The sequence below is a fragment of the Nannospalax galili genome, unplaced genomic scaffold (assembly GCF_000622305.1).
Source record: "Nannospalax galili isolate Female #2095 unplaced genomic scaffold, S.galili_v1.0 scaffold762, whole genome shotgun sequence".
In the NCBI taxonomy this organism is placed as follows: Eukaryota; Metazoa; Chordata; class Mammalia; order Rodentia; family Spalacidae; genus Nannospalax; species Nannospalax galili.
The window spans coordinates 900,059-919,613 of record NW_008350126.1 but is presented as its reverse complement, the minus strand read 5'-3'; the positions used below and the strand labels follow the sequence as shown (position 1 = coordinate 919,613).

Genomic DNA, 19,555 nt, shown 5'->3' with positions numbered 1-19,555 from the left:
ACACTGCAACTCATAATGTGAATTAGTCTGGAATCTGAGCTTCATGACAACGTGTGTAGCACAAAGTGCACCGTTGTGTGTTCAGAACTAGAGAGGCTCAATGTATCCAACCTCTTCAGGTTCATTTATATGCTTTTAAAATAAATTTTTGGTCATTGAACATTATGAAATCTTAGACTGTTTCCAAGTTTTTAGCAATGCCCACAGTTAATCGTGGGACCCCCATATGGGGTCTCAACCCAGAGTTTAAGAAGCCGTATAGTAGACCACAACAGGCAAGGTAGAAAAGTTCAGAAATTTGGGTTAACACTCTCTCCTCACTGAGGACTGTAAGGAAAAGCCCATCCCACAGCCATGGCCAGGTCTCCATGCTTCCCTCTAGATGGGCCTTGCTGTACATGGGATCTTCCTGGCAGATTCCTACCCGCCTAGCTAGCACACACTCCAAAATCTCCTCCAGGAAGCCTGCTTCCTCCATGTAGAGACACTCAATCTTGGCAGTGCTGAAAAAACAAGTAGGTCAAAGGCAGGACTCCCACTGGAGTTGGGCATTAGAATCTCCTAGGGAGCTGGGATGAGGTCTGAGGTAGGATCTGAACATCAGATGGTTCTGGTGTTTAGTTAGGATCTCCTAAGTATTTTGCTGGAATTGGTAACTCCTTTCCCATGCATGTATGTATTCAGTAAATATTTACTGAACACTTAATTTGTAGTTCTGGGCACCATGCTAGACATGGAAGTAGAGCAATGATTGTGTCAGATAAGATCTCCAGGGCATGTGGCAGGTTAGTTCAAGGTATAGTCACAAAACTAGCCAACAGATGAGCAGCTCCAGATGGTGAGAGTAAGATGAATGACATTCACCTGGGTGTGAAGAGATGGCACACTGGACAAAGGAAGCCTGTGAGAGTAGAGAAGACCAAGACACAGCTGCTGAATTAGGATGGAACTTCCCCAGAGCACAGCCTGGGAAGACCAGATCTGAGGAGAGTGCAGTGGGTGAGAAGCCAGTGAAGTGTTCTGAGCAGGAGAGATCTGAGCTGACTTGTTCCTTAAAGATTTACTTTACGTATGTATAAGTACAGGCACGTGCACACCACACCATACATGGAGATGGGAGTACTTTTCCATTTGGTTCTCTCCTTCCCCTTGTTTTGAGGCAGAGTCTCTCCTATTGTTTCTGTCATTGCTCTGCATACTGGCTTGGGCCAATTCTTCTGTCTCCACCTCCTGCCTTGCCACAGATACACACCACCACAGTCACCTTTTTACATGAGTTCTGAACTGTGGTCATCAGACTTGTCTAGTAAGTACTTTTACCCACTGAACCATCATCCCAGCCCTGACTTTTTCTTTTATGAAACCACTATCCCACTGAATTGTAAGTACTTCCTTTGCAGCCTGGGGGCTCCTGGCACTGAGACTGATCTCTACATCTGAACCCTCAGTGCCATGCTCAGGCTGGCACAGAATAGGTGTTAAGAGCCTGGATGAATTAATGGACTTTTGCATGTTATTTCCTTCCAACTCATCAAGCCAAATTTCCCTAATTTCTGTTTCTGCCTGTCAGTATCATGGCATCTTTCTCAAACAAAGCCAAATGAGTCCCAGTGTTGATAGAAAACCCCTTAGTTGCCTAAGCCTTTATATCTATGCCACTGTTAGGTCTCACCTATATGAAGCTAGACACAGTGTTTGTGATCCAAGGCAGGGTCATAACACAGTGGACGGAACGTGGCCTTCAAATCCAGTACCCCTGGACCCTGGACAAGTTCCCTGAGCTTCCTGGATGCAGCAGCCTGTTTACCACTCTTGTCTTTGCACAACAGCCAGCAGAGAGATCTTAGATACTTTCTAGTTAACCCAACAAGGAGGGTGAGAGTCTTTATATGCTGAGAGCACTGTGGCTGCCATTTGGAGAAACAGCTCATCATAAAAGTTCCGTAAAGAATTGCTCCATAAAGAATCACAGGCCCAACCATCTTCAACCCGAACTTCACAGTGATACCTCATTTGGGGAGAACAACTTTCCTCCCAGCTGACTTTAATTCCCATTCTGTGTGTAGCTGGTGACCACTTTCTAAATGCCTGTGCTCAAGGTCACCACAGGGACTTCTGACAGACCCCTTGCTCTCTGCTCTCCATTCCCTGACCAGTGTCCCTCCAGTGACTTTATCAGGAGGGCGTGAGGAAGCTCAACTTCAACGCTTGTTCTTGGAGGACCAATTGTGGCCTCTGATTGATCTGTGACCAAGTAGTGCACAGGAGACCTTGTTACTATGACACCTTCATTCGAGTGACATGTTTTCACACTCAGGCCTGCTTTTCCTAAGTGGTAACAGACTAGTCCTAGGTTGGAAACCCAAAAGCACAAAAAAATATATAAAAATAAAAAATTATGACTTCCAGGGGTGGCTGCCGAATAAAAGCCTGGCTGCTGCCCTAGCAGCCCAGACTACACAGCTGGAGGTTGCCTGGCACCTCTAACTCTGCATCCTAGCCAACCATGGCCAGCCCCGGTGTGCCCCGCTGCTGCTGCTGCTGGCCATCCTGGCCATGGTCTTGGCCGTGAGTGCTGCGGCCGCTGGAGCCCAAGGCACGGGAAGCGCAAGTTGGGCGACCTGGAGGAGGCCGATGTCAACAAGGAGGGCGAGGAGGGCGGACGTGCAGCGCTCGGTGGACTTCGCCATGAGCGAGGACAACAACGCCAGCAACAACGCATACCACAGCCGCGCCATATAGGTGCTGAGTGCCCGGAAGCAGATCGTGGCTGGAATAAACTATGTGGAAGTGGAGCTAGGCAGAACCACATGTACCAAGTCTCAACCAAACTTGGCTGACTGTCCTTTCCATGACCAGCCGCATCTGATAAGGAAAGCACTTTGCTCCTTCCAGATCTACTCTGTGCCCTGGAAGGGCACACACTCCCTGAGGAAATCCAGCTGTAAGAATGCCTGAGGGTTGAGCCCAGTAGAGAAATGCAAACCGCCCCATTCCCTGTAGTGCCCCGTCCCTCAAAGGGGTGCTCCATCTTTGGAGGACATCTCTCTGGTGTGCCAGCACTAGGAGACAGTAAAGACGGCTGCTGCAGGCAGGTTCTGCACATCTGAATGGCTGTGTCCTAGATACTTTCTTCTCCTTGCTTTTGGGATGCAAGGTATCTTGAGGGACACAGCATGCTCATACCTTACTCAATAAAAAAGTTCCTTTGGCTCAAAAAAAAAGTCTTAAGACTGTGTGAATAGATACTAAGTAAGAAGGTTGGGACCACATATATTGTTCAGCAGATAAAGATGCCTGCCACCAAGCCTGACAACCTGAGTTCGATCCCAGAGACCCATGTGGTCAAAGGAAAGAACCAACTCCCACAAGTTGTGATCTGACCTTCATATACTGGCTGTCACACACAGACACACACAGACACACACAGAGACACACACACACACACACACCCCTACACAGAGTAAATTTAATTTTTTCTTTAATTAAAAGGGGGGCAGAGAAATAGATCAGTGGGTAAAGGGGCCTGCCACCAATTTGACAACCCAAGTTCAGTCTTTAAGACTCACATAGAGGAAGGAGAGAAATATCTGTCCCAGGTTGTCCTCTTACCTCCATAAGCAGTCTCTCTCTCTCTCTCTCTCTCTCTCTCTCTCTCTCTCTCTCTCTCTCTCAACAAAATGCTAAAAAATTTTAAAGTCTTAAATATTTATTTCAAATCCCACCCCATACCACACCATTTTTATGGAGGACTAAACAATATTATTCTCTATCTCCCTTTTGGCCAGATATGATGGGTGCAGGGCACCTAAGGCAGGAAAGTTTGCACAGCATCCACATAACACCTATATGACAAAAATAGCTATTTACTAAATAATAAGGTGCCAGCGTTTTAGCATGACAGCTAATTTTACCTGAAGCTGTTATTATACACATTTTAAAGACAGGGATGTGTCTCAGTGGAAGAACACATGTCCAGTGTGTGAGAGGCTCTGAGTTTGATCCCATCACTACAAAACAAAATTTAAATTAAAAAAAAAAAAGCAAAATCATAAAGTTGAAGTAGCTTGGCCAGATCTACCAGAAGAGGGACTCGAACCTAGGTTTATCCATTTCTTCCTACTTACCTGGCTACTCTATCAGCCAGGACTTGACATTCTTGCCTCCCTTTCCCCTCCAGTTCTCTCTCACATTCTGCCTGACCATCTTTACCAAAGGACACGGTCACCTTGGCTGAGCTCCAGGCTGTGGCGCCCTTTCTCATGTGGCCTCTGCCCAACATTCAAACCCACTGTATTTGAGACTACACTCGCTCCTGTCACAGCTGCCTCAACTGGACTGGAACTTTGCCCTTCACCCCGTACTACCCGTGAACACTGTCTTGTTCACATATATACAAACTCATCATGGATCCAACAGGCTGTGAGCAAAAAGTAAGTTTAACATTTCTGTGTACCACCTGCACAGCCCAGGTCTCCTCCTCCACAGCACCTACCCCTGCAATGACTAAAGTGGCTCACTCAGCTGTATGGGGAGCCAACAAGCTGAGGAACTGGTAACAGGTCTGCAGTCTGCCCCTGTGCTCTCATTAGAAGCTGCTCTACCTCACTCAAGGGAAGGGATTTATCAAGCATCACTCTGTGCTAGGTGGGGGGCAGTGGCACTTGTCTTTACTCCCAGCACTTGGGAGGCAGAGGCAGGTAGATCTCTGTGAGATCCAGGCTACCCTAGCCTACTCTACATTGTGAGTTCTAGGCCAGCTGGAGCTACAGGGAGACCCTGCCTCAAAAGAGAAAGAGAGAGAGAGACAGAGACAGAGAGAGACAGAGACACAGAGAGACAGAGAGAGACAGAGAAAGCAGAGGCTGGGAAGATAACTTAGTGGTTAAGAGCACTTACTGCTCTTCCAGAGGACCTAAGTTTGGTTCCCAGCACCCCCATGGTGTTTAACAATCGTTGACTTCAGTTCCTGAGGATCCAGTGCTCTCTTCTGGCCCCTGGAGGCACTACATGGGTACACTTACATACATTTAGTCAAAACACTCATAAAATAAAAATAAATCCTTTTTTTTTTTTAAAGAAGCATCAGGCCAGGCGTAGTGGTGCATGCCTTTAATTCCAGCACTTGGGAGGCAGAAACAGGTAAATCTCTGTGAGTTCGAGACCAGCCTGGTCTACATAGTGAATTCTAGGCCAGTTGGGGCTACAGGGAGTCCCTGTCTCAAAAAAAGCAAAGAAGCATCAGTTTTCATTTTGGCTGATCACTGTTGAGAGAGAAAAGGCAACATTCCACCTACACATAGGTATTCTTGAGTCTGCAATGCACACTCCATGTGCAGCATCTTTACTCCCTTGCTCTTTAAAACCTGGCTTAAGCTGGACATGGTGGTGCACGCCTTTAGTCCCAGCATTTTGGAGGCAGAAGCAGGAGGATCTCTGTGAGTTCCAGGCCAGCTGGGGCTACAGGGAGACCCTTGGGGCATATCTTTCAACTCTGGGGCGGGGGTGGGGGTTCTTTCCAAAGAGGGTGGACATTTCATGGTGCATTTCATGACTGAAAAGCCCTAGGGTATAGAATACACCTTTCAGACAGTTAAGGGATTTATCTTAGTTTCTTTCTCTTGCTGTGATAAAAACACTGACCAAAACCAATTTGGGGAGAAAAGGGTTTATTTGGCTTACAGCACAATTCCTCATCAAAGGAAGCCAGGGCAGGAACCTGGATCATAGACTATGGAGGAATACTGTTTACTGGCTCGCCTCACTAGCCTGTGCTCAACCTGCCTTCTTATATAATACAGGACCACCTGCCCAGGGGTGGCACCACCCACCTCCCACAGCACTCAAAAAATCTAGAAAATTCCCCCAGACGTGGCCACAGGTCAATCCAACGGAGAAAATTCCTCAATTTAGATTCCTTCTACCCAGGTGTGTCAAGATGACAACTAAAGTTATTCAGCACAATTGGCCCCTTGTCAATTTGACACACAAACACATCACTTTAAATGACAGCCTTTCCATTTCTTATCCCCATGATCTTGTGTTAGTATTACAATATAAAACAGTACAACTTTAAAAGTTCCATAGTCTTTGAAAAATTCAAATGCTTTAAATGTTTAAAGCCTCTCTTAAAAGTCTCTTAACTGTGGGTCCTGTAAAATTCAAAACAATAAGTACTGTCTTATCTCAAAAGGGAAGAATTGGGCACACCTAAACAAAACCTAAGTCCAGCAAAGTAGCTTAAGACACTTCTGGAATTTATTCACGATCTTCTGGGTTCCAAAGGACTTGGGCAGCTCCACACCTGCTGCTGCCCTTTATGGTCATCCCATGGTCCTGGCATCACCAATATACTGGGGTCTCCATTACAATGGAAGCTGCACCTTCACCAAGGGACTCTCCCGGCCTTTCAGAGTGAAAAACCTCAAATTCTCTCTATGACCCCTTCAGTCCTAGGAGCCTTCACTGCAACTGAGGCCACTCCTTCACAACTGGTCTTTTCTGGTTTCTCACAGTGCTAAGCCTCAGCTGCTCTCCAGGACCATGTAGGAGACAATACCTCAATTGAGACGCCCTCTACCCAGGTGTGTCAAGTTGACAACTAAAGCTATCCAGCACAGGGCTACACACCTACTACTCTTAAGCTGAGCCTATCCACACACCATTTCCCACTTAAACCAGCTCTTAATGGACTCACATGCATCCACCTTCTGGAGTTGGTCTTTTCCTGTTTCTTCTCTGATACCCCTACACCTTACTCTATGAGAGGAGCTTAATCTTCATTGGGCCTTGGTCTACCTATCTTTAGTCAGGACTCTCATATATCCTCCCAGTCCCCAACACAGTGTCCTCAGGGAGGACCCAAGCTTGCCACCTTTATCAGCACACACATTAGGGAGTAAATAGCCACCCACAAGGCTCACACATGCACTTCATAGAGACTTAACATTCAATACGATAAAAAGTTTTCTCCTACTCTGCTTCACAAATTCCAAAGACACTTAGGTCCTTGCAAAAGAACAAGAGCAACAACGAAAAGGACCAGTTTACACCAGACACCTGCAGTTCTTTGGATAGTACTATAATCTTAACTATGTTTCAATGTGGCTTGTGCTTTGGTTTGGCTATTGCCCCCACCAAGGGTTTATTATTTGGAAACTTGGTCCCCATGTGGCAATGTTAAGGAGACCCTCAAGCAAGGTATGATGGCACAAGCCTAATTCCAGTGTTTAGGAGGTAGGGTCAAGGGGATCAACAGTTCAGGGTCATCATTTGCTTTATTACAAGCTTGAGGCCAGCCTGAGCTATCTGATATCTTGTCTCAACCCCTGCCTCACCCCAGAAAAGGAAAAGGAAGTTGTGGGCCCTTTAAAAGGTGGGGGCTAAAATGGACAGGGTGACCTAGGTTTGTAATCCCAGAACTCAGGAGGCCAAGGCAGGAAGATTGTGAGTTCAAGACCATGCTGGGCTACATATTGAGACACTGACTCAAAAACAACAACAACAAAATGTGGGGACCTAGAAAAGGTCACTGGGGGCAACACCCTCAGATGGTGATGTAGCACTTACCAGACCTTGGTTAGCTCTTCTGAGGTTAAAAAAGAAAAAAGGGAAGCTGGACTCCTGAATCCCTCTGTGACTTCATCTTTCACCATGTGGTTCTTCTTGCAAATACTCCCATGATCATGCCTCTGACATGGTGTGATGCAGGTAGGGGTCCTCACAGGAACTTACGCAGTGCTGTTCAGACTGCTGACCTCCAAAGATGTGAGCTAAGTAAACCTTTTCCTTTATAAGGTACTTTATGAGCCATATATTTCATTCTAGCAACAGAAAATGTGCTAATACAATCAATAGTGAATTAGCATTGGCACAGCCTGGATGTTTCTGTGCCAGCTGAATTATTGACCCATAACTGACCTTACCATCCTGCCTAGCTCACTGCCAGTTAGAGAAGGAACTGTACAATTGATACATCTGGACTGATAAATTAATAATTGACCAAACTTTGAAGTTTTAAGTCTGGATCACTGTGTGTCTCTTCCCTAGTACAGCTTCAAAGTTGATTTTCCTGGCCGTTTTCCAGCTAGGCTGGCTGGCCAGTGAGCTGCAGTGATCTTCCTTCATCAGCCGCCCCCCATCCCCCAGCACTGGGGTTACAGTTGTGCTTTTATTTGGAATCCAAACTTAGGTGCTCACATTTATACAGCAAGCAGTCTTACCCACCCAGCTATTTCCCCAACCTGTGCTTTTCTTTTCAAGAAGAATTAGCCATCTTGTCCTATCTTCACTTTGGCACTAAGCAGGGTTCAAAACCAAAATTTCAGTTCACCCATTCAATTATGTCTTAATTCTTTCACAGAGGTCTCTTCAGTCTCTCTTCCTGTCCCAAGCTTGACTTCCTATTTGAATTCACATCTAGTTGGTCTTGATTTTGTATTTCTTGTACACATTTAGTTTTCTCAGTGTCTGTCATAGGCCACCATAAATCTTTTTAGAATTCAGTCAGGCACAAATACACACACTCATGTAAGTCCACGATGACTTTAAGGATGACTACAGTCCACGAACTACGTTTTATCTCTGCATTTCACAGAGCTCTTGACTATTATATGATGATAGAATTATAGTATTCTTTAAACTGTATTTCTGGGATTTTTCCCATACAAAAATACAATACATCCTTGTAATAACATAATTTTAAATGTTTAAGTCACAAAATAATATATATATATTATTCTGTACTTTTTTGAGGGGTATAAAACTTTGAGGAGATATGTAAAGTTAATATCTGCTCCCATCCTAGGATGGCACCAGTGACCCAAAGAATGACTCATTCAAGTTCATTTTGATGAGTAGTAGAATGAATTTAGTAGGTGTAACCTATGGAGCAGTGAACAACTACAGACACTTGCACTTTCCCATAGTCACCTACCTTCTGCCTACCAAACTCCTATTTCATATAGCCCTAAATCTACAGCAAACTTGTTGTGAATCTGGTTTAAGACACTATCTTGTGTTAAAGCAGCAGAGATGACTACAGGCTCAGACAAGTTAAGGCACAGACAAACCAGGCTCTAGGAAAGCTATATGTTTATATGTGGTCTGCCTTTACCCTTACTGAGGATTGTGCTGGTCTTGGCAATACTGTCCAAAGATGACTGGTTTTGATTTTGTTAACAGTCTGGCACATAAAAAAATAAATGGTAGCTTGCATCAGGGTAGAAATAAGGCTAAGATTTAGATTCTCTCTTTCTCTGTATGTGTGTGTTTGTGTGTTAGTGTTATACTTACAAGTACATATATATACATATATATATATATCACAATTACATATTTTATCAATTAAAAACCACCACTTCTACCCCTTCTTAATGACTCCACTGAATTTAGATATAGCAAAAAATAAGGCCAATGACGTCTACCAAATACCCCCAAAGGAAGAGGAGTGTGGCTGATGTGACCCACAACTTGGAGCTTTTCTGCTGCTAGGGAATCTTTAGTAGAGATTTGGACTCTCTGGAAAGCAGGTGAAACCACAAAGTTTTACACAGATCATAAATTGACAAGGAAAGAGATTAGAGGAACTAACAAAACCAGTCTCACAGAGCCCTGGGGTAAAATTTCAAGAGCTCCTCAAGTAGAACCAAACACTACAACCAGCCAGTTCCTAAAGCTGTAGCAGCTTTATGCTGCCATTCCCAAATGGGGGACTCCCTCAGTCTAGGAGGGTGGGAGACTGCGATTTCCTTTTTGGAAATCATGGTCAAAAAGCCAATTTGAAGATATCCAAGAGGCTCACCAACTCCTAGAAAACAGATCTCAGTAATCAACGAATGTGGGCTTCTGCCAGGGTCTCTTCTCCCTGAGTCAGGTCTGCCTCTTAACAATCATAGAAAACCAAACTCCTGTTCCCCAACCATTAGCATAGTAACCATCTTGGTCAACAAAGGCAGGTGCCAACAAAAGCCTTCAGATGTGACTTTTCATGCTAAGGTCAAGGATTCACTGTGCACCTTCTCTAGCATGTTTTCATAGGAACAAATTCAGTCAATGGCGTGATGACATTTCAGTAAGTGATGGAACCCACATACAACTGTGGGTATACCACATATCCTAAGTAGGATGGTGTACCACGGAAGGCTTGGGTAAATACACTCTGTGCTGTTTACGTGATGATATCACCTGATGTTTCTCCATTGTAGGACTGCATGGAAGAAGCAATAAATGATGTTACTAATAAAAGAGAACATTCATGAAGTTCTTGCCTATAGTAATTGATTTATCTGCTTGATAACCCAGAAGGACAAACACAATTATTATCCCACTTTACAGAAAAGAACACTGAAGTACAGAGCCATCACAAGCCAGCAGTGGTCTGAAGGCAGCCAGGTGAACCTAAACGCCTACGCCTCTAACCTCCACTCTATGCTCCTTAGAAAAACAGAGGCTGTATTTATTGAGTATCCCTTAGGAATCAGATGGACTATGCTTTACTAAATGCCATGGACAACCCAGCTGCTCATGAATGTTTTCCTTTTTAGTTTTTAATTGTGAAATAAAGTTTGGTTTTTTTTCTACGTGAAACTTCTACAAGATTTTAAATATGTATGTTAGGATAATCATCACTATAAACGGGAGTCAGAAAAATTCCAACCAGAAAAAAATGATTCTATCTTCCTCCAAAGCCATAATTTTGTTTGTTTGCAGTGCTAAGGGATTGAACCCAGGGCCTCAATCTTGCTAAGCAATACTGTACAGTGAGCTACACCCCCAGCCCCAATCCATAATTCTTTTTATTGAACTGCACTCCCTCACAAGAAGATTTCTCCCCCCAGATTTTACTTATTTAGCTTATTGAAATAATAAGATTTATCTTTAAGATACTACTCCTTTGTCTTTTTTCAATATTAAGATTAGGATGAAAATTGAAGTAGAAAAAAATTTGTAGTGTGTTGCTAAGTAAAAAAGGGGGAGGAACTGGGTATGGTAGCATACACCTTTAGTCTCAGAGCTTAGGAGGCAGAGGCAGGAGGATGTCTGTGAGTTTGAGATCAGCCTGGTCTACATAGCAAGTTCCAGGCCAGCTGGGGCTAGAAAGAGATGCTGTCTCAAAAAGACAAAAGAGAGATGGTTCAGTAGTTCAGAGCACTGGCTGCTCTTCCAGAGGACCTGGGTTCAGTTCCCAGCATCCACATGGTGACTAACATCTGTAACTCCTGTTCCAGAGGATCTGACGTCTTCTGGCCTCTGTGGGTTTGCATGCACGTGGTGCACATGCAGGCAAAACATTCATAGGCAAAATAAAAAACAAATTTTTAAATTAAAAAATAAATAACTGCAAGACATAAAGTTTCATCTAATATATAATCCCAACTACATAGAGAATAAAATATTTCAAGATATATTGAAAAGTTTCCTGAAAGTTTGTATTTTAAGATACATTAAATGATACATACACTTCTACTTCTACCACCATGTGGCCCTTTCTCTTCTTTTCCATGGCTAAAGTGAAATTTACAATACAGAGAGGGCAAGTGTCATGATTTAAAATGCTAGTTAAAATTATCAGTATGTAAATAATTTTTCTAATGTAAATACTAGAAATTTTAACTTTAGCAATTCTATATGTACACAAAGCATTGAAAGTATAAAATTATCCACAAGGCCAAAAAATAACATTGCACGTTATCCTTTTATCTGCTGGTCCCAGCGTCGCACCAGCTTGGGGAGGCTATGCTGACTCCTCAGACCACAAGCTCAAGCTTGGAGTATTTCAAACAGTTGTCCATCACCATACATTAATGCTTAAACACCACATTTGACAAGTGGTTCTTTTTCTCATTTCCCTTTCTCCATAGGTCTTAGATAAAAATATGAGCTATAAAACTGATTCTAAGAACCAGCATGACACAGATTCTCCATGATTCATGTAAAGGTGGCATCAACTTCAACAAGAAGGCTGATAAGCACATCAATGTGTAAATCAAACAGAGCCACTCATCCTCTGCTTGCTCATGTGGCTCTCATATCCCTCAGAAAGGAGAATCCAGAGAGCCAGAGCCTTCTACAAGAGCAAACCGGAAATGCTGAGCAATGGGAGAGAAGGGAAGGAAGCAAGATATGATTTTATTCCTCTATGGCAAAACTGCTCAAACTTCAATGTGCATGTGATGAACTTGAAATCTCATCAAGTGCATTGGGTCCACATTTCTAATAAGCTCCAAGCAGATGCCCATGCTATTGGTCTGTTAACCACACTTTGAGACAGGTCTGTAGTACACAGAGAGAGCACCAACTCTGTAAGGTAAAAGGCCTGCCCCAGTGTCTTTGTTTACCTAAGTACATCCCAGGCAAAAGGTTTAGACACTCTGTAAGTGAGCAACTGTCTGTGAGGCCCTGTTAGCATGCTTTCTGAAAGCCTCAGGACTATGTGAATGTCCAAATGATAGAAGAATTCATCTTGAGTAAATGGAGAAGCCTGTTTGCCAGGTATAAAATTCATCTTTGGCTTACAACATCTTCTTTAAAATGATGATGATATAAAGGTATAAAAAACTCAGCATATTAAATTCCATACAAAAACTCCACATGTGCACACATACACACAGAGTACCAATCCTAAGAAACTCAACAGTTTCCATCAGAATAAAGTGCTGCCACTGCTCCCAATTAAAACCATCTCCTCTTCCAAACACAAGGAAAAGACCTCAAACAGTGAGGAAAATGACAGTGTTGCTTCCAGCATCAGACCACAGGCTCCCCATTTCATCACAGCCATGAGAGCAAGAATAATAGGAAATGCAAAGGCAGAAACAATGCATGTAGTGAAGAAATACAACAGTTTCCAATAGACACTGTGGGTCACATCAGAGTCATATGTCACCCTTTGGCAATGAAATAGCAGATGGGAGAGATGACATAGAAAATCAGAACCAACAAGGGTTAGTAAATGCCACAGGCCTCCAAGGCACATCCTAGAATAAGAAAAGTCAGCCCACTAGCCCCACTAAAGGATAGCGCCTCAAGAGCTTTAACACACAACGTATGTCTGGATCTGGGGCCAGGCTGCTTCCATGTTGGCCTTGCACACCAAATCCACGTATGTCCCAAATCCACGTACATCCCACCCTTAATGACTCATTAACTCCAGGTAGCAAGTGATTAATATGACTTTTTTACTCTAAGTATCACTTGAGAATGTTATAGAAAGGGGATTACAAAATAAAACCTTACGCCTTTTGTTACTTTTAAAAAAGAAAAACTGTAAGACAAAAATACATTCCTGAAAGGTTGTCTGTTAGTTAAATCATTACATAACCAAAGATAAATAATTAAATGGAACTTGTAGAATTGATGAGATGGCTCAGTGCTTGCCACCAAGACTGATGACCCGACTTCAATCCCTGGTGGAAAGAGAGAAACTGACTCGTACAAGTTGTCCTCTAATCGCCATGTACCTGAGTGAACATATGTGCATGCACAAAGAGAGAGAGAGAGAGAGAGAGAGAGAGAGAGAGAGAGAAAATGAAATGAAATAATGAGGTGAAATGAAACTCACACAAAGATGGTCAATGGAGAAACATACATTGATGCACTGCTATTAAGAAAAAAAAAAACACTAAAATCATTAATTCAACCATAAAGTATGAACACTTCTAAACTAGAACCTCGCTTCAGTATACCTCCCAGAACAATGATTACTTACATTAAAAAGAAGTAAATGAATGGTAATCATTACAGAATTATTTATTATGATGCAGAGTAGAAACCATCTATTAGTTAGAAATAGTTAAGTACTCTCGTAGAGTCAATGAAATTCTAAATGACCATTAAAGTAGACTGAATGGGTTCAGGAGTCAGCATACTGCTGGTGAGTTGAGTGGGTCACAGAGTGGCAGGAGAGAACCACACAGGTGAACATAAAAATCTGCATAGCTAGATTGCCAGACAGTGTGTTTGATTGGTTCTCTTGCATTTCTATTGGACCTACTTACCAATTTTTTTGAAAAATGCAGCTTTGATTGCAATGGATGTAGTGTTAAACCTATAAATAATTTGGGGAGTCTTCCATCTTAACCATATTAAATCTTCCAATCTATCAGTATAACATGTCTTTTATTTATGTCATCTTTAATTTCTTGTTATTAAGTTCTCAATTTAGAATTGTATATGTTTATGGGGATATAAAGTGATTTACGATATATGAACAAAATATAGAATAATTAAATCAAGTTAGTTAACATACCTATCACCTCAAATACTTAATGGTTTGATAGTGATATTTGAAAGTTGCTGGTAGTGATTTTTTTTTGGTCTTTTTGAGACAGGGTCTCCCTGTAGCCCCAGCTGGCCTGGTACTTGCTACATAGACCAAGCTGGCCTTGAACTCAACAGAAATCTGCCTGCCTCTGCCGAACCAAGTGCTAGGATTAAAGTTATGTGCTACCATGTCCAGCTACAATATCCTATTGTTAACTACATTCACCATGTGCTGCAATAGAATTTCTCCTGAGATTTTATATCTTCTGGACTCATATCCCCATTTTCCCACCCCCCCAAGTTCTGTCCCACTGTCCCACTCCACTTTTATGAATCCAGTTGTTTTGGATTCCAAATGTGAGAAAATTATCTTTCTGTACCTGACTTATTTCACTTGGCATAATATTCTCCAATTCCAGGTATGTTGTCACAAATCACAGAATTTCCTTCTTTTTTAAGACTGAGTAGTATTACAAGTTACATGTATACATGAAGATGATAGATACATAGATGCAGATAGATACATAGGTATGCATACACATAGATAATCTCATTGTGTTTATCCATTCATCTATTGATGGACACAGCCATAACTTCCATAGTTTGGTCAATGTGAATAGTGCTGTATTAAATATAAGAGGGCTTTAATTACTTTTTAAAATAATATAAATAAGTTTTAAGAAACAGCTTATGGATTATAGAGTAATCTGGATTGTTTGGTTTTTTAGAAGCTTTTTTGTCATGTGACTAATATTTCTATTTTCAGCTGCCTTTCCTAATAAAGTTCTGTAGGGCCTGTATTTTTATTTTTAGCATTTGTTTATTCATTCTCTCCCTCTTTCACTCTCTCGCTCTCTCGCTCTCTTGCTGTCCCCCTCCCCTGTCTCCCTCTGTGTGTGTGTGTGTGTGTGTGTGTGTGTGTGTGTGTGTGTGTGCGCGCGCGTGCTTGTGTAAGCATGTGGAAATAAGTTTTCTTCTGCCTTGTGGGCACACCTGTAGCTTGATTGGGAGAAGATAAGGAATCTCCCATCCATCGCTCAGTGTCAGTTTTCTTCTTGTGGTAATCAGCAAGGTATTCTGAGTGAGAAGGGAACAAAGATAGAGGCTTATGGAGGTAGAAAAGATGTAAAATGCATCACTATAGGATGGAAAACCAATTGACCAGAAAATTGGAATACCCAGTACTGCTGAGGGCTGGTACGATGTTATCATATCTGTTTGCTGGAAATATGAGGGAATATCTGAGAAATGGAGAGCAGATGGGATCAAGTTGAAGAAGAAAATCATAATCCAAAATATTCAGAGGCAATAGCTGAGAAGACACGTGGGAGCAAACTGAGGGCTCCCCTGTCTCAGAGTTACAGGGAGACCAGAGAGCCCTACAGCAATGAAGAGAGCGGCCCTCCCCAGGCTTCATCCAAAACGAGGCAGCAGAGGCTTCTGCCTCCAGATACAGCCAGGAGAGACTCTATTACAGAGCCATGATAAGGATGAGGTCCCTGGTCCCAGAAGATGGGATGCTCACGTACCTCATCCAGCAGTAAATCCAAACTCTTCTAAATCACTGGCAACAAGATATGAAAAACAAATCCAGCACCTGCAGATGCACTAGTAAAAAGAATGAAAAAATAGATTTAAGACAGCTCTAACACCAAAAGTGGGAACTCCAAACTCCCTTCCTCTGCAAAAGGAGGGAGTTAACATCTAAGGAAAGGAAAGAATAGAGCAAGCCATCTTCTGTAGCCTGAGTGAGGGAGAAGAAACTGCTCAGAACGTCTTACACCTCAGCCCCAGCTTTGAAATTCACAAGCCAAAATTTTGCCTTTTTGTGTTTTGATTCTAACTATAACATCTGAAGGCAAAGAATGACTCAGAATTTTGTGCTGAGTAGAGAAACAGTTACATATTATAGAAAAAAACACAGGGGATTGAATGTCAAAATGTTTTGCAGCACAGCAAACAAAGGAACATCTTATGTATGTTCAATATTATTGTAACAAACAGTAGAATTCAGGATGAAAACCACTAAAAGTGATAGTTCATATCAATAAAATAATGGTTAAGAGAGAAATATTGAAATTTTAAATATTTTACATCAGAGTTGAAATACCAGACTTAGAATGAAATAAAAGTACATTCATTTTCTCCCTCAATGTTTAATGAAATGAACAATAGATAGTACACACACACACACACACACACACACACACACACACACACACCCTCAACATCAACAAACGAAATTGGTGATCAAGAATAAAACCAGAAGATTCTAAAGATTTAGCTCAGAGACTATGCACCCCCTCCACCTCACCAAGAAGCTTTGGCTTCTTGCTAATGTCATCAAAGGTGGGGTGATCCAGTCTGAATCATTCTTTGATCTATTACTGGGAAGTAGTACATGGGGCTTTTAAAGAAAATGAGTGACTCTTAGAAGAGAGACTTTCAAAACCAAAATAGGAAGATGTTTCAAAGAAGAGGAAAGAAAAATGGACAATAGACTTTGGGAAGATTGTTTCAAAGCCCACTGGACAAAAGAACCAGAGAGGCCTCAGCAAGAGGAAGCCGGGAGCAGCTTCTCATAGGATTTGGCCTGGTGCTGGACAAGTCTAAGAAGTTGGAGTTTGCTGGGGATTGAGAGTTATCAATAAATGGGGGCAATTAACCGTTGGACTATTTCAGTAATTTTAATGTAGGAAGAGGATTTCAGCAAGCCTGAAGTTGTCACTGATGAAAAGGCAGTAATTACTCAAACAGCAGTCCACAGTGGAGAAAGGTTTATTGTTTTCCCAACTGCAGAGTACTTTTTTTTTTTTTTTTGGTTTTTTTGTTACAGGGTCTCCCTGTAGCCCCAGCTGTCCTGGAACTCACTATGTACACCAGGCTGGCCTTGAACTCAGAGATCCACCTGCCTCTGCCTCCCAAGTGCTGGGACTACAGGCATGCGCCACCACACCCCGCAATTGCAGAGTACTTTTATCTCTCTTTCCTGTCAGGGTCACACAGTTACCTTGTTTACATCTTGTTTACCTTCTAGAAAGTATTCCTTCTGCTCATTTAGAAGCACCATGGCTGGCTGTTGAGAAGGAAGCCGTATCCTTCTCAAGAAGGGAGGTTTCATCAGCAGTGCAGAAAATGCAAATCATAGTAACAAAAGTGGTCAACCCAGTGCTAAGGGACACAGAAGGAAATAGGATTTCACAAACACTAAAGATACAGAGTGAACTATAACAGCTTTTTAAATTTTTTATTATGGGTCTGCCACTCACCTGCAAATCCAACTACTTGGGAGGCTTAGGCAAGAAAGAACAGCTTAGGCTGTAGCAACATGCCATTTCAAAAGGAAAATTACCCTCATTACAGAGCATTTCAAGCATATAGAAAGAAAACAATGGAACGACAGACTCCCATTATAGCAATGTCAGCTACTATCAATTCATGGCCACTTGAGTCAATCCTGATTCCATCCACTTCTCTCCTGTGGGATTTTTCTAAAGTAAATTATTTCATCCATAAATATTTCATTATGTATCTTTACCATTATTATATCTAAAAGCAATAATAAAAATGTTTTAATTTAATGAAATACCCCATCATTGTGATACCAAACTTGGGGTCACAGCCTGTGTCCCAAGCCAGGTTTGGCCGTCTGAACTCAGTAAGTCTGCTGAAGGAGCCTAGTTAATAATGGAAAACAGGAAACGAGATCCATTCATTGTTGGCTGGGCATGGTGGCGTGCGCCCTTAATCTCAGCCCTCAGGAGGTAGAGATCAAGGCCAGCCTTGGACTACATAGTGAGTTCCAGGTGGGCTGGGATAAGGGAGACCCTGTCAAAAAACAAAACAAAACAAGAACAACATTGTGGCTGAATTGGGAAGAGGGACAAAGACATCCAGCCAACCCCCCAAATCTTCAGGGTCCTGAAGTGAAATTAAACTTTAAATAGAGGACCAGGAATAGGCACATCTAAGCAGTCCCAGCAGACTGGTGGTCATGCCCACCATTGACCCATCATTGTCTGGGCTTCAGTCTCATCCTGTAAGGTGGTGGCAGGGTATTAGAATTCTGTGAATCTCTTTCTGGGAGAGAAGTGTCCCCTCTAGCTGGCACCTTTTCCTTCTTCCAACATAATAGTCCTAGGACATTCCCATTTACTTGGGGTCCTTTGTTTCACAGTCTGATAGTTGGGTTGGGAGACATAAGTGTCTAGAATATCTTCATTTCTGATGGGTATGGTGGCGCATGCCTGTAGTCCCAGCACTCAGGAGACAGAGGCAGGCAAATCTCTGTGAGTTCAAGACCAGCCTGGTCTGCATAGTGAGTTCCAGGCCAGCTGGGGCTACAGGGAGACCCCATCTCAAAAAGACCAAATAATAATAGTAATAATAATAATAATAATAATACATACATACATGCAGGTATTACACTCATACATGAAAAATACAAATAATTTTTTTAATATTCAAATTTCTAATTGTCTTATAAATGTCATATTTTTAATTTGTTTGAATTAAGATTCAAGGTTCAGGCCAGTCATTGGGGCACATGCCTTTAATCCCAGCATTCAGGAGGCAGAAGCAGGTGGATCTCTGTAAGATCAAGGCCAGCCTAGTCTACATGGTAAGTTCAGGCCAACTAGGGTTATAGGGAGACCTTGTCTCAAGAAAACGAAAACAAAATAAGAAAGATTCAAGGTTTACACCTTGATGTGTGGTTATATGACCTAGATCTTTTTGAAGTATGACTTATATGTCCAAACATATATAAATAGTATTTGATCTAATGATACCGGTCCTAGTAATCTAAAGATGAATCTATAAAAATATTTATTTTGACATTGTTTATAATGGCATTATGGATTCTTTGTATGTAATGAATTATAGTGGCACACATCTATAATCTCAACATTGGTCAGGATGTGGTGGCACAGATGCAGAAGAATAATCACAATTTTTTGGCCAGCCTGGGTTACACAGCAAGTTCCAGGTCATGGAGGGCTATATATTGAGGCCCTGCCTCAAAACTAAACCCCCAAAAACTTGACTATCAATGAGAAAATAGTTAATAAATGTATATACCTACAGTAGGGAGGGGCATATCATTACTGAGAAGTCAGGCCAGATCTCTAGCAAATTATCCAGTGGCTTCCGTGAGTGATTAAATGAGAGGGATGCTGCTGAGGGAAAAAATACAGATATCAATATAGATATATGATTTCCTTTCTGCTAAAGCAAATGACAAATTCATAATCTCCTTTACATATTGTACACTTTTATTCTTATGTGACAGAAC

At 42.1% G+C, this 19,555-nt stretch overlaps 2 pseudogenes; one reads left to right on the top strand and one right to left on the bottom strand.

Moving 5' to 3' along the window:
- The first annotated feature begins 878 nt into the window (after nucleotides 1-878).
- LOC103745426 lies at nucleotides 879-2,965 on the top strand (annotated as a pseudogene).
- A 6,534-nt stretch (nucleotides 2,966-9,499) lies between these two features.
- LOC103745424 lies at nucleotides 9,500-13,125 on the bottom strand (annotated as a pseudogene).
- Nucleotides 13,126-19,555: the final 6,430 nt, after the last annotated feature.